The 13,094-nt window shown below is 27.5% G+C and overlaps 1 long non-coding RNA gene across 1 annotated transcript; it reads left to right on the top strand.

Moving 5' to 3' along the window:
* The first annotated feature begins 3,497 nt into the window (after nucleotides 1–3,497).
* LOC140919293 (uncharacterized) lies at nucleotides 3,498–8,442 on the top strand. Its single transcript, XR_012161967.1, has 3 exons — nucleotides 3,498–3,890; nucleotides 4,224–4,365; nucleotides 7,390–8,442. It is a non-coding gene; the product is annotated as an uncharacterized lncRNA (long non-coding RNA).
* The last annotated feature ends 4,652 nt before the right edge of the window (nucleotides 8,443–13,094 follow it).

The following is a 13,094-nucleotide window of genomic DNA, read 5'->3' as shown; positions in this document are numbered from 1 at the left end:
TAACATTAAATATATCCAATATAATTTGACATTTGTTTATATTTAAGTTCAAAAATCTATATACTTTTTTTTATAATTGAGTTCTAAAAGAGTTTTTTTTTTTAATAAGTGAAAAAACTTTATTAATAAAAATACAAAAGATACTTTTACTCATACATCAAAGTGAAAAGACATTTCAAATTCAACATCATAGCGAAAAACAATTACTCATCCTCTATAAGAAAATTATAAAATCCCACCAAATTATATACTTGAAGATGGGATTACAAAAATAAATCTCAGATGGTGTCTACCATAACATATCACTATACTAAAATTATGTGTAGTTATCAATTTCAATGTGCACATGATACTCTTTTTGGCACTAAAGTTACCATTCAATCCTAGTTTTATATATTAGTTAGTATCTTTGCAGGTGTAGGTAATTAATACTCAATTCTTATTATCTTTAGCCGCATAAATGAACAAAACAAGGGTTTGTTAAAAACAATTTGTTAGTTATACTTCAAGCAACGCTTCTTGTTTTGTTGATATTTTTTTTTTTCACGAATCTTTTGATTTTTGAAAAGCTTAAAAAAAGCTGGGCATAGTGACACTATCCGAGAAGAATCTATATTGGTCTAAATTACGACAAAGTCTAGAGTTTTTTTTTTTTTTTAAATAGTTAGTATTAATAGTTTTACAAAAATAGATGAAGTCATATAATCAACAATTTTTATAATAAAATTAATAACTAATTATTAACATTGACTATTTAAAAAATAATAGATTTTCAAAAACTTGTACTGAAAAATGTCAGATTTCAAGTTACTTGTTAGATATAAAAGTTAATTAGAATTAAATATAAAAGTTAAATAAAATTAATTTTTAGGTGATGATTAAATTCATTAAATCTTCATTAGCTCTATATTATAGCTCTGTTCGGTAACGTCGAAAAACAAGTTTATAGCTTATTCAAATAGTTTATGAGTTTATAGTTTATATCTTATTATTTTTTCATCTAATTTTATTCTTTCATGATAACTAAAATCATTTTTTTTACCCTTTATATTTTATTTATTATAATTTAAAATAAATAATTTTAAAATTTTAAAATTATTTAAATCAATAGTTTATTTATAAATATTTGATTTTTATAAATAATTTTAATAAATAATAATTTTAAATAATTTACTTATTATAACTTTAAATTATTTATAAATAATTTAAATTTTAAAATAACTAATATTTCAAAGTAAATAATTTATTTTAAATGAAAATATATAAATACATAAAAAAAATATATCAATTGATAAATTTTAAATTACTACTTTTAAAATATTTTAAGCATTAATTGATAAAATTTATTTTTAATTAAAAATATTCTTTTTATTTTATTTTATATTTTTAACCTAATTGAATCACTAATTTTATAAAATACTCAATTAACTTAATAGTTATGAACTATAAATCATCAACGATGAATTTATATTACCAGACAGAGTGATAGAGCATATCGTGTATTTATTTATATCTTTTAGCATTTAATCAATATATAGAATTTATTTTTCATTTAAATATATCTTTTTTCCATGATTTTTATCAAAATTTTAACATGATATAAAGTTATAATTAGGCCGGTTCATTATTTATGTTCGCTTTTCTAGTTTCTATTGGATTCTTGAAGTTTCCCATCAAATTTCAAAACAACAAAATGGATGGTCGGAATAGTCACACAACAATTGCATTGCAAATTTCATGCATTTCAAGCAAGGGATTATGGTGTCATTAGTGTGTTACATATCTATTATTATTATTATTATTATTATTATTATTATTATTATTATTATTATTATTATTATTATTATTATTATTATTATTATTATTATTATTATTATTATTATTATTTATATGAAATTGTATGTTTTCTCAAATCATATACATACTAACATTTTCAATTACTTATATAAAATTTTGACATATTTGGTTGTTTTATAGTAAAATGGAGTTTAAATAAATTATCTCAATAGGTTCGGTTCTCAAAAATATCATGTTAAAGACAAATAAATCAGAATTAAGCCCTATAAACCTTAGTTTTTTAAGACATGTATACACAAATACACTAAACGTTAGTTTTTTAAGACATTTATACACAAATAAATAGATTTGTAAATCACAACAAACTTTCAAAAACTCTAGACAAACTTAATAATAAATCAAAGTCGAGTTGAATCCAACCTATTAAAATACATTTTTTTTGTCAAATATAAATTTTAAAAATTTATAAAAAAATTAATTAGATATTAAAACAATAAGACATCATATGTATACAATAATTAATATTAAACTATAAACGTTTTTTAACAACTATGAAATGTTTAAGAGAAAATAAAACATGTAGTATTAGTGTAAACTAGTTTTATACTATATTTTGCAGTTGTCTTAAAATTGTAGGGTTAAATATATTTTTTAGTTCTAATAAATTTGCAAATTTTAATTTTAATCTTTGTAAAATAAAAATACAACTTTTAGTCTCTATTAAATTATTATGCATGGAATTTTAGTCATTGCCATTAAGTCAACATATATTTATGAATGAATTTTTACAAGCATGTTCCCAATAAAATAAAAAGTTGTCCCACAAAAATTGATCTAAAAAATTCAGTTTTGTATATTTTAAAAAATCATATAGAATTCATCTCAAGTTAAAAATTTCTAAATTTTTGGGGAGGAAATTTTTATAATGTTCTAAACATACTTACAAAAAATTATTTAAAATTTTTAAAGTTGAAGAACAATTCTAGATATTTTGTTTCAGCTGACACTAAAGTTGTTTGCTAGATAATTTTGTAAAACTTAAAAGTTGTATTTTTATTTTATAGGATTAAAATTGAAAAGTGTAAATTTTATAGTGACTAAAAACATATTTAATCCTAAATTGTAATTATAAAAATGAAAAAACAAAATAATAATATCTTAAAGACTATAATGGTGGCTTACATTTCTTTTCCAACTTGTTGTTGACTACACCTAAAGCCCACCTTGACTAATAAAAAAACCTTTCCCTTTCCCAAAAGAGAAAAAATTGAAACAAAAGAAGCCCATTGTAATATAATATTAAGTCAGATTAAGCCCAAGGTTTAGTAAACATTATTCATATAGTCCCGCTTTTTTCACTTATTCTATGTTCTTTCCCTTTATAGTGGAGTCACCGTCCATCTACATGTTATGCTTTAAAAATGATCTGCCCCACAACACAATTATAGGACTACAAATAACAATAAAACAATGGAAAAAATAAAAATACAGATGCTATATGATGCTTGCTATGCTTTGTTTTCTAGGCATCCAAATTTTCTACAGATTCATTACCTGAAAAATTTGTTAGGTTGGTTTCTAAATAGTATATTTATTTATTTATTTATTTCTAAATTAAGATTAAAAAACTATTATTAATAAAATGATACTGATAGTCATTTTACAACTGTGTATTCAATGTGATTTAAATTTCGACTCTTCATATTATAAGGTTATACTCTTACCATTTTTATGATGACTATGAATCAAGTGCTAGTATTTATATGTAATATATAATTTACATGTCATGAAGAATATACTTGGTTGCCTAAAATAAATATATATACTTGGGTTGTTTTGTTTCTCTTCATATTTTTCTACTAACTTCTATATATATTTGATTCAATACAGTATGACAATGAAAAGACATTTGTAGGTTTGAGGTCAATGAATTTGCAGACAAAATTGAAGCAATAAATGTAGGAATGGACGAGTTCGGGTTTTGCGATTGTCCTACATCAGATGCAAACGTTGATGGCAGCAGGGGATTGCTTTGTGGACAAAGCTTCTCTGAAATAACATACATTCATATTCATGAATGTGACAATTTTTCTGTAAGTAGAAAAAAGTTATTATTCTATGATAGCTTTGTCTAAATAACATATAGTTCCCTTCATGTTTCTGATATTATCGAGAATCACAATCAAATTTAATTGATCAGAGTTCAATCGCAGTCTTTACTTATGGCGAATCGAAATCAAATGCGGTAGATATAACTTCAATTGCAATTACATTATAGAAACATTAAAAACTTTGATGTCGTGACCAAATTCGTGGTCACATATTTTTTATTTATTTCAATTCCCTAATGTAATTAGTTATATTTTATCATAGTTAACCACCAAGTGATCTAGTTTAATACTTGTGAAGTTTATGAATATATGCAGATTGTGTGTTCTGTCTTCCAGCAGGAAAGAATTTCCACTTCATGATCACCAGGAATGACAGTTTTGAGCAAACTTTTGTATGGCTCTGTCTATGTCAAAGCTTATGACTGGATCAATTTGGATAGCACCAAGTGCCAAACAAGTAAGAATAATTACTATAGTCTATAGCATATTCTTTCTGGTTCGTCTTGAATATAAAAGAAAATTGAGTTAATAAAACTGATATATTTAAATTAAATATATCTATTTTTATTAATTCACTTTATTTTATATTTGAAATAAGAGACGCTAAAGGTTTTTTTTAATATCTATTTTTATTAATTCACTTTATTTTATATTTGAAATAAGAGACACTAAAGGTTTTCTACGAAACACGAATAAATAATATAAATACGCCACACACATCATTCATACAAAATAATGAGAATAATTTATAAATTGAATGTAATTTTATATGTTGAGAAATGATATTGACACATGTCAAAATATTAGAAATACCTTCAACAAATGTGATAAGATTTGTTGACACCTGATTTCGTCTGGTTTTAATTTATTTTTTACTTTTTATTAAAAAAGGAAATAATAATAATAATAAATATATAAAAATAAATAATTAGGGCTATAAACATTAGACAATCACAAATGTTTTTAGTTTTTGTTTTTCTTTAATTTCTGTTCAGACTATTTTTTAAAATATAAAAAAATATAAATAAAGGTACATAATTGAATGAAAAGAAACCGAAAAGAAATAGATTGATGATCATAAAAATTGGTCTAATGATGATCAAATTGAATGAAAAGAAACTGAAAAGAAATAAATTGATGGTCATGAAAAAATCGGTATAATGATGATCAAATTAAATGAAAAGAAATCGAAAAGAAATGGATTGATGCACATAAAAATCAGAGTATCATTTGAATGAAAAGAAACCGAAGAGAAATAGATTAATAGTAATAAAAATAGTGATTAATTGACAATTATTCTTTTGTATTTTGTAACCTACACCCAAAAATCTATAAATAGTCGACATCAAGAGTAGAAAATGGGGAATAATTTGGAGCACAATTTGAGAGCACATAAAAAAAAAAAAAGAGATTATTAGGCAAAAGACGAGAAGAGAATCTGATCGGGAGAAAATCAGACCAACAAAAAAAAACCAATTCATCACTAAGGTATCACTTTCTTATTGTTTTTTCCTCTAATTTTCTGCTTTAATAGTCTTTGTATTGCATCATTTTAAAAAATATTTCTTTTTTTCTGTTTATAAAAAAAATAAACGCATATGTTAAGCTTTCATTTGTTTTTTAAAGTTATTTATTCCTAAAACTGTTTTCTTTGCAACATAAAATAATAATAAAAATATATAACTAATTGATATTTATAAACTAAGAAAATAAATTTCACCCTATTGTAATATATTAGAAAACTCATATTACGTCTTTATCAAATAATTATAAAATAATATCATAACAACAGATAAATGGTTTTTCCCTTAGGATTATAATTAATGGTCGCTATCGTCGGATGAAATTCATCCTCGCTTGTCGTGCCATATCATTCACCTCCAATCGTTGGTGGTTTTTGTGTCACGACAGATCCGACAACGTACGAACAAATCCTTTAACAAAGTTGCTTCATCGTCGTGTCCATCTGCCTCGTTCACATACTGCCATGCAAAAAACCAATTTTATTTTTACTTTAAAACAAAAATAGAAGGTATAATTCATGAACATACATCTAACCTTTTTTTTTATTATTATTTTTATTACGTTTTTTTTATATGTAAATAAATAAAATATTAATAATAAAAATTAGAAAACACATAAATATTTTCTACCAAGAACTACGTGTGTTTTGATTTCCCTGTTGCACCTGGGGATGCTTTGGAGCAAGATTTTTCCCTTGTCAAACCAAATTAATAAAAAAAAAATATTTTTCCTTCTTTTATTAATGTAAATAATTTTTTTTGTTTTTTTTTTGTTTTTAATTATTTTTTAGGGGTAAAATAAATAATTAAATAATATATATACATTTAATTATAGGGTAACCGTTTTAACGGACGATGTAGGGTGTTATTATTTTCCCTATTCGTAATCGACTCCCGAATCCATTTTTTTTGTTCAAGAACTTTATTTTAGGTTTTATCTAATTTTCCCTTTTAAAAAAATAAAATTGGTGGCAACTTCTTTTTTCGCGGACAAACCGGACGCGACAGCTGGCGACTTCATTTGGGACTTTTGAGAGTCCAACCCAATTTAATTAATTGTATATAATTATTTATTATTTATTTATATTACCCCTATTTTTTTCTTATATTGTGAATATAATTATATGTGTCTTGTTAATTTATTTGCATTGTAACGATTTTTTATTTCATTTTATTTATTTTTCTATACACTATCCTAACACGACTCACAACTTACGAGTGAGCTCTATACCCAGGCTGAGTGCAAACCTAAGATAAGTTAGAGACTGTGTAATGATAATCTTCTAGATGTACATCCTGTTTGGTTGTCATGAAAGTGTCATCTAGAGTTGACCTTTTCTAGAATATTTCCATTTTAATAGTTTACCTATTAATTGGTTTAATATTTTAGAATTGAGTTATGTGCTCTAAGAGCTCATTTAGAACTATAGAGCCACCCATAGAACTATAGAGCCACCCATCAAATAAGAAAAGAACCATATAGGGCACATGTATACATGAAAAAAACCTACCCTATCTATATCTCATTTTTATCATAATGCACTGCATAATCATGCATGTTTCATCTTTTATTTCATTTTACAACATGTTTTTCTTTTTCTTTTCATTTTTTTTAGAAAAAAGTAACTGCATATTAGGAGGTAGTAAAATGTTTCAATTAAATGCACAATCATTGCATTCACTTTCTTACTTTCTCATAACATTTTCCTTCAAGAAAAAAAAATAAAAAAATGGCAAAAAAAAAGTATCATGACACCCTTACCGAACATGTTCTCGGGCTAAAATCATGGATGAATTGAAGCATGCAAAGGTTATCTGAATCAACTAAAATACCATATGACTATATCATGGATGAACATCAATAAGTCTAACAAGATTATCTGAATCATGGATGAATACGTAAAACTCATGTTTACCCCTTGATTTCATAAGTCTAACAATTTTTACCTTTAATCTAGGTCTACCTCAAGTTACTTGTCCACAAGATCTGAACATGATACTAATGAGATTCATCTTCATCCTCCAGCCCCTATATTTAAGTCATGGACATACTTTTTTGGCTTTTCGCCACAGGTGAACCTCTAGAAGTTGGGCCGTTTATGTTGAACTTTCATCATTATCGCTTACTACTTTAATGTCATGAAAAAAATTCACCAATCTAAAGAAAAATATCAAATCTTGTATGAACCTTTAAGGACAATTGAAAAAACCTCGACTAAATATTTTGTTGAAGACATTGATGATATTGCATATATTTAATGAGTTTATCCAAGGGGAAAAGTCGACAATGAAGATATTATCAAGTTCTCTTGTGAATTTTAATTCTGAAGCACCAATAATATTGCTAAGTATAAAGTCTTACAATACTTTATTATATTGACACACTTTTGTTTCCTTAATATTATAATATCACTAAATGCATTTTTTTGTCTCTTCCTTTCTACCCCTCATATATTTAACCATTTATTACCCAATATTATATGTCTTTCTCTTATTCTAACCATATACCATACATATTTGTAAGTAGTTCATTCATAAATAAGTTTGCTAAGATTTCATTACACAATTTCAGTCATGCTATTAATTCCAATGAAGGGGATGAGAACGATAAAAATAAAATCCCTTATTTGGATGGACCTCAATATGTTGGGACATGCAGTTAACGTCATGTTAATCCCCTAGAAAAGGTTGTTTTATCTTTATCATTATCTAATTGTACTTTGAATATACCAATCACTTGGAGGAATTTGAAGTTTGTACCATGACTATTCTAACTGCCTACAAATCAAAAGTGAAATGTTGAAAGCATATTGGGATTTGACCTATTCATCTACCAGTTGAATCATGAATGTAAAATTTGGGATAAGAAGATGACCATTTATATGTACATATTAGACAAATGTCTAAAAATTTGAAATCATTTTCCATCATGTCCCTCCCCTCAACAATATAATCAACTAGCTGACGTTCTAGCTGTTTTATTTTCAATGTTAAAAGTAAGTCATGATGAAGAATAGTCACTCACAAGAATGAAAGTCACGATCATCCTGCTTACTATCAAATGTAGAAGAAAGCTAGATAGAAAATTCTTGTGCCAATAGTTATCTCGTAATACTGGAACACCCTCCTTGAGATTCGAACTATAATTGGGGCACCTCTTTTATTCTTATTATATAGAATAAAGGCAGTGCGACCCATTCAAACAAAAATCCCCTTATCAAGAGTAATGATCTATGATGACTGACTAAATTCAATTCAAGAAAAATATTGGCTGCCTCATGTCAAGAACAACTATCTCAAAAGATCTTAAAAGAAGAACATATGAACTTCAAAGCTTCAAAAGAAATAATTAGCGCTCAAGAAGATTTCACATATCTAAAAGGACTAGCAGATAAGTGGACTCCCAACTATATGATCCCCAATACCATAAAAAAATCATTCAAATGTGGCTCTAATCCACACCAATATGAATCAAGTAAACTTATCACTACTTGCACACATTGATGCTTCAAAAAGTATTACATTTAAATGAAGATCCGCTAGGTTGAAAATATGAAAGGACAACCTATGCAAAAATTAGGGTACAAAATCATAATAATAAAAAATTTACCCGCTAGGTTGAAAACCTGAAAGGGCAACCTAGGCAAAAATTAGGGTACAAAAAAAATATAATAAATACCCGCTAGGTTGAAAATCTGAAATGACAACCTAAGCAAAAATTAGGGTACAAAATCATAATAATAAAAAATTTACCCGCTAGGTTGTAAACCTGAAAGGGCGACCTAGGCAAAAATTAGGGTACAAAAAAAAAATACCCACTAGGTTGAAAACCTGAAAGGGCAACCCAGACAAAAATTAGGGTACAAAAAAAAAATACCCACTAGGTTCAGAACCTGAAAGGGCAACCTACACAAAAATTAGGGTACAAAATTAAGTAAAGACCCACTCGGCTGAAAATCCAAAAGGACAACCTTGGAAAAGTGAGGATATAAAGACATGCTAGGTCATAAACCAAAAGGGAGACCTAGACAAAAATAAGGGCCACAAAAAAAAAGTAGAATGAAGAAGTTCACTAGCTTGAGAATAAAGGAAAATGAGCAAATAATATGGTTTACATAGATCAAAGTTGAAGCAATATATTCTAAAAGGCTGTGAAGATAAATTGGGGCAAATCATATCCTACAAAGTGGGTTAATAACGCGATGGAAATTATGGTATGATTTATTAACACACTTCTTTTATGAAATACTACTAATAAATCGGGTCATTTACCCAAATGAGATCACCTTATCTTCTTTTCTTCCTATGAATCATTTTTTTTTGTACCATAGATTTTCTCACTAAATATAATCGTCTAAACTAATTTCTTGAGTTATGAATCTTTTTGTCAAAATGCATTTTTATGATAATCATATGTCGGGGCACAAAATATGTGAATGTCAAGAGTCCAAAACTAGTATAATGTCTTTTCATGTAAGGCAGAGGCAACTAAAGATCTAGTCGATGATGTAAGAAAAAATCTCTTTAAAGATCAAAAGAACAATCACCACCATTTATTTGAAGCGATGCACATTTTTCATCCATGAATCAATGATCATGTCCGTAAAGAGGTGAAAGAAATAAAAAAATTGAAAAAAAAGTTGATTGAAAAAAAAAGATGAAAATGAAGAAAAATGTTCATTCATTAAATGCATTCATGACATTTCATATTTAGTGGTTAAATTTGAAGTTGAGACGCTAACTCACACCATATTATTTAAGAGACGAGACATTGACCCACATCCTCTGATTTAAGAGCAGGGATGATTGGCCTTCTTCATCTTATTTAAGAGCTGGGATGACTAGCCTTCAGCCTCTAATTTAAGAACTAAGCCGCCCCTAAAAAAATTTGATTAATAATTTGCTAATGAATTTTAAGTCCCATAGGAAGCTATTACTAAAACTACTAAATGAAGCCTACATCACTCAAGATATCACTTTTGACAAATTTGGAGGCATTGTAAATAACATTACTACTGACAGTCATCTAACCTTCATAGATGACAAACTATCCGCCGAAGAGATGACATAACAAAGCGTTGCACGTATCAGTAATGTGCCTCGATCATATGATATCAAGAGTCCTTGTTAAAGCTTTTAATGGGAGTCGTAGAGAAATGATGGCATAAATTGAACTCCCTATTCAAATAGGTCCGGTCACTTTTGAAATCACATTTCATTTGATGGATATCATACCCGCCTATAGCTGCTTATTGAGGAGGCCATGGATCCATTCTATCGGTGTGTTGCCATCAACCATACATCAAAAGCTAAAGCATATGATATATGACCAACTGCTAATCGTGTCAAAAGAGGAAGACTCGTTGGTGAGTAAGTTTTCCACTACACCATATGTTGAGACAATAGAGTAAGCTCTGGAGACCTCCTTCCAAACACTAGAAATCGTGGGAACCGCTTATATCGAAACGACAAAAATAGAACCACATCTATCACACACAACTATTATGGTTTAGATTCATGTTAAGCAGAAGGCATCATCCATGACACAGTTTGGGGAAGAATGAAGAACTTCTCAAAGGACTAATAAAACTTCCTGAGAATAGAGATAAATGGGGTTTAGATTATGAACCAACCAAAGATGACAAGCAAAGATTGGCCAAACAAAAAAAGAAAAGAAAAAAAAAGGAAAAAGGAAAGATAAACAAGATTCATATTGCAGTAGTTGGAGATGATCTTTCCATCGGTGATGCTAATTGGGTTCGTCCATATGATGCAAAAAAAGAAATTAAGAATTGGGAGACAATCAAGTTGCCTATAGCATTCAATGCAATTCCCATATTTGAGATTAATTCATTCACATATGATTATACAAAATCCCACCACATAACTTTGGCCAGGCAATAAAAGATAATGAACAAGATTATGAATTTCCCCTAGAATTGAGAAGAAAATAGAAAGGAAATTAAAGTCGACATTATCTTAAAGAAAGAAGTATATCATGAACTAATCAAACTCCTACATGAATACAAAGATATTTTTGCCTTGTCATATCAGGATATGTATGGATTAGATACTAGCATAGTGGAGCATAAATTTCCCTTAAAACCCTTTTTTTTTTTTTTTTTTTGTCAAACAAGAATTAAGGCAAATAAAGCCTGATATGTCAATAAAAATCAGGAAAAAGGCAAAAAAAATGATGTTGGGTTCCTCGCAATGGTAAATTATCTCCAATGGATAGCCAATATTGTACCGGTATTGAAAAAAGATGGCAAAGTTCGAACGTGTGTCAACTATAGGGACCTTAACAAAGCTAGTCCTAAAGACGATTTCTCATTACCTCCCATCGATATTTAGGATGACAATATGGCTCACCATTCACTTTTTCTCCTTTATGGATGGTTGCTCAGGATATAATCAAATCAATGGGGCAGTCGAAGATATGAAAAAAACAAGTTTCATCACCGCTTAGGGAACATTGTGTTACAAGGTAATGCCTTTTGGTCTAATGAATTCTTGGGAAATCTACCAAAGAGCTATGGTAACTCTATTCATTGCATGATACATAAAGAGATAGAAGTTTATGTAGATGGCATGATTATCAGTAACTCTATTCAAGATAAAACTTAACCCCTTCAAATGCATTTTAGGCGTACGGTCGGGTAAATTTTTAGAATTTGTAGTTAGTCAGAAAAGAATAGAGGTCGACGCTGATAAAGTTCAAGAGAGGTTCGCAGTTGTAACACCCCAATATTTTCATATATATATATTATATATGAGTCTTTTAGTAATTTTTGTAATTTATTATTTAATTAATATTTTATTCTATATGTAAAGAAGTTAAATTAAAATGTATCACTCTCTATTTTACTTGAATAATTATAACCTTTATTTTTATTTAATTATTTTGGTGTGACAATTACATTAGAACGGTTTATGGTATAATTATTTCCTACATGGACAACTGTGTATTTTGTTTATTTGATTAATTTTCATAATCATGAAATTGATGTGTTAGAAATGTTGACTTTATTTTGTTATGTGTGACCTGTAGTGATATTTTTGTCTTACTTGATTTATTTTAGTTGATGAAAATAATAGTTGAGTTATTTAATTAAATTATAATTTACAGAAGTTATATCGTTTATTAGTTTTATTTTAGACCAAATAAGTATTCGACCTAAGAGATAGTAGAGTTAGTGAAAATCTTGAGTTTTATTTATATATTCTATTTAATTAATTTAGTGTGAAAATAATAAGATAATTGTTCCTTTAATGTTTAATTATTTGATGAAGTATATTTATATTAATTAATTATTGGGATTTTGTTAGTAATTAATTAAAACTTGTAGGAAAATTTTTTTTTAAAGTGAACAATGACCAAGTCAATTTCGGTCAAAATTTAATCGGTCACACTACTAGTCTTGATAACTATATTTTATTTTTAATAGCATTTAGTTATAGAACCGTGTGTTTTCTACTTTACATCCACTCAAATGTGTAACAAGCAATAATAAGTACATGAATGCCAATTAATTCATAACGGTTCGTCATTGAATGACATTATTCCAATTGAATACTTTATTGATGTGTGCAATTAACCTCAATGAGAAAAATAATTCTCTTCCTTCAATCAGCTTCACGTCTCCATATTAGTCTCATACAC

Source organism: Cicer arietinum, chromosome 2 (genome assembly GCF_000331145.2).
Source record: "Cicer arietinum cultivar CDC Frontier isolate Library 1 chromosome 2, Cicar.CDCFrontier_v2.0, whole genome shotgun sequence".
NCBI lineage: Eukaryota > Viridiplantae > Streptophyta > Magnoliopsida > Fabales > Fabaceae > Cicer > Cicer arietinum.
The sequence above is the reverse complement of the archived record's forward strand: the minus strand, read 5'-3'. Positions and strand labels throughout refer to the sequence as shown.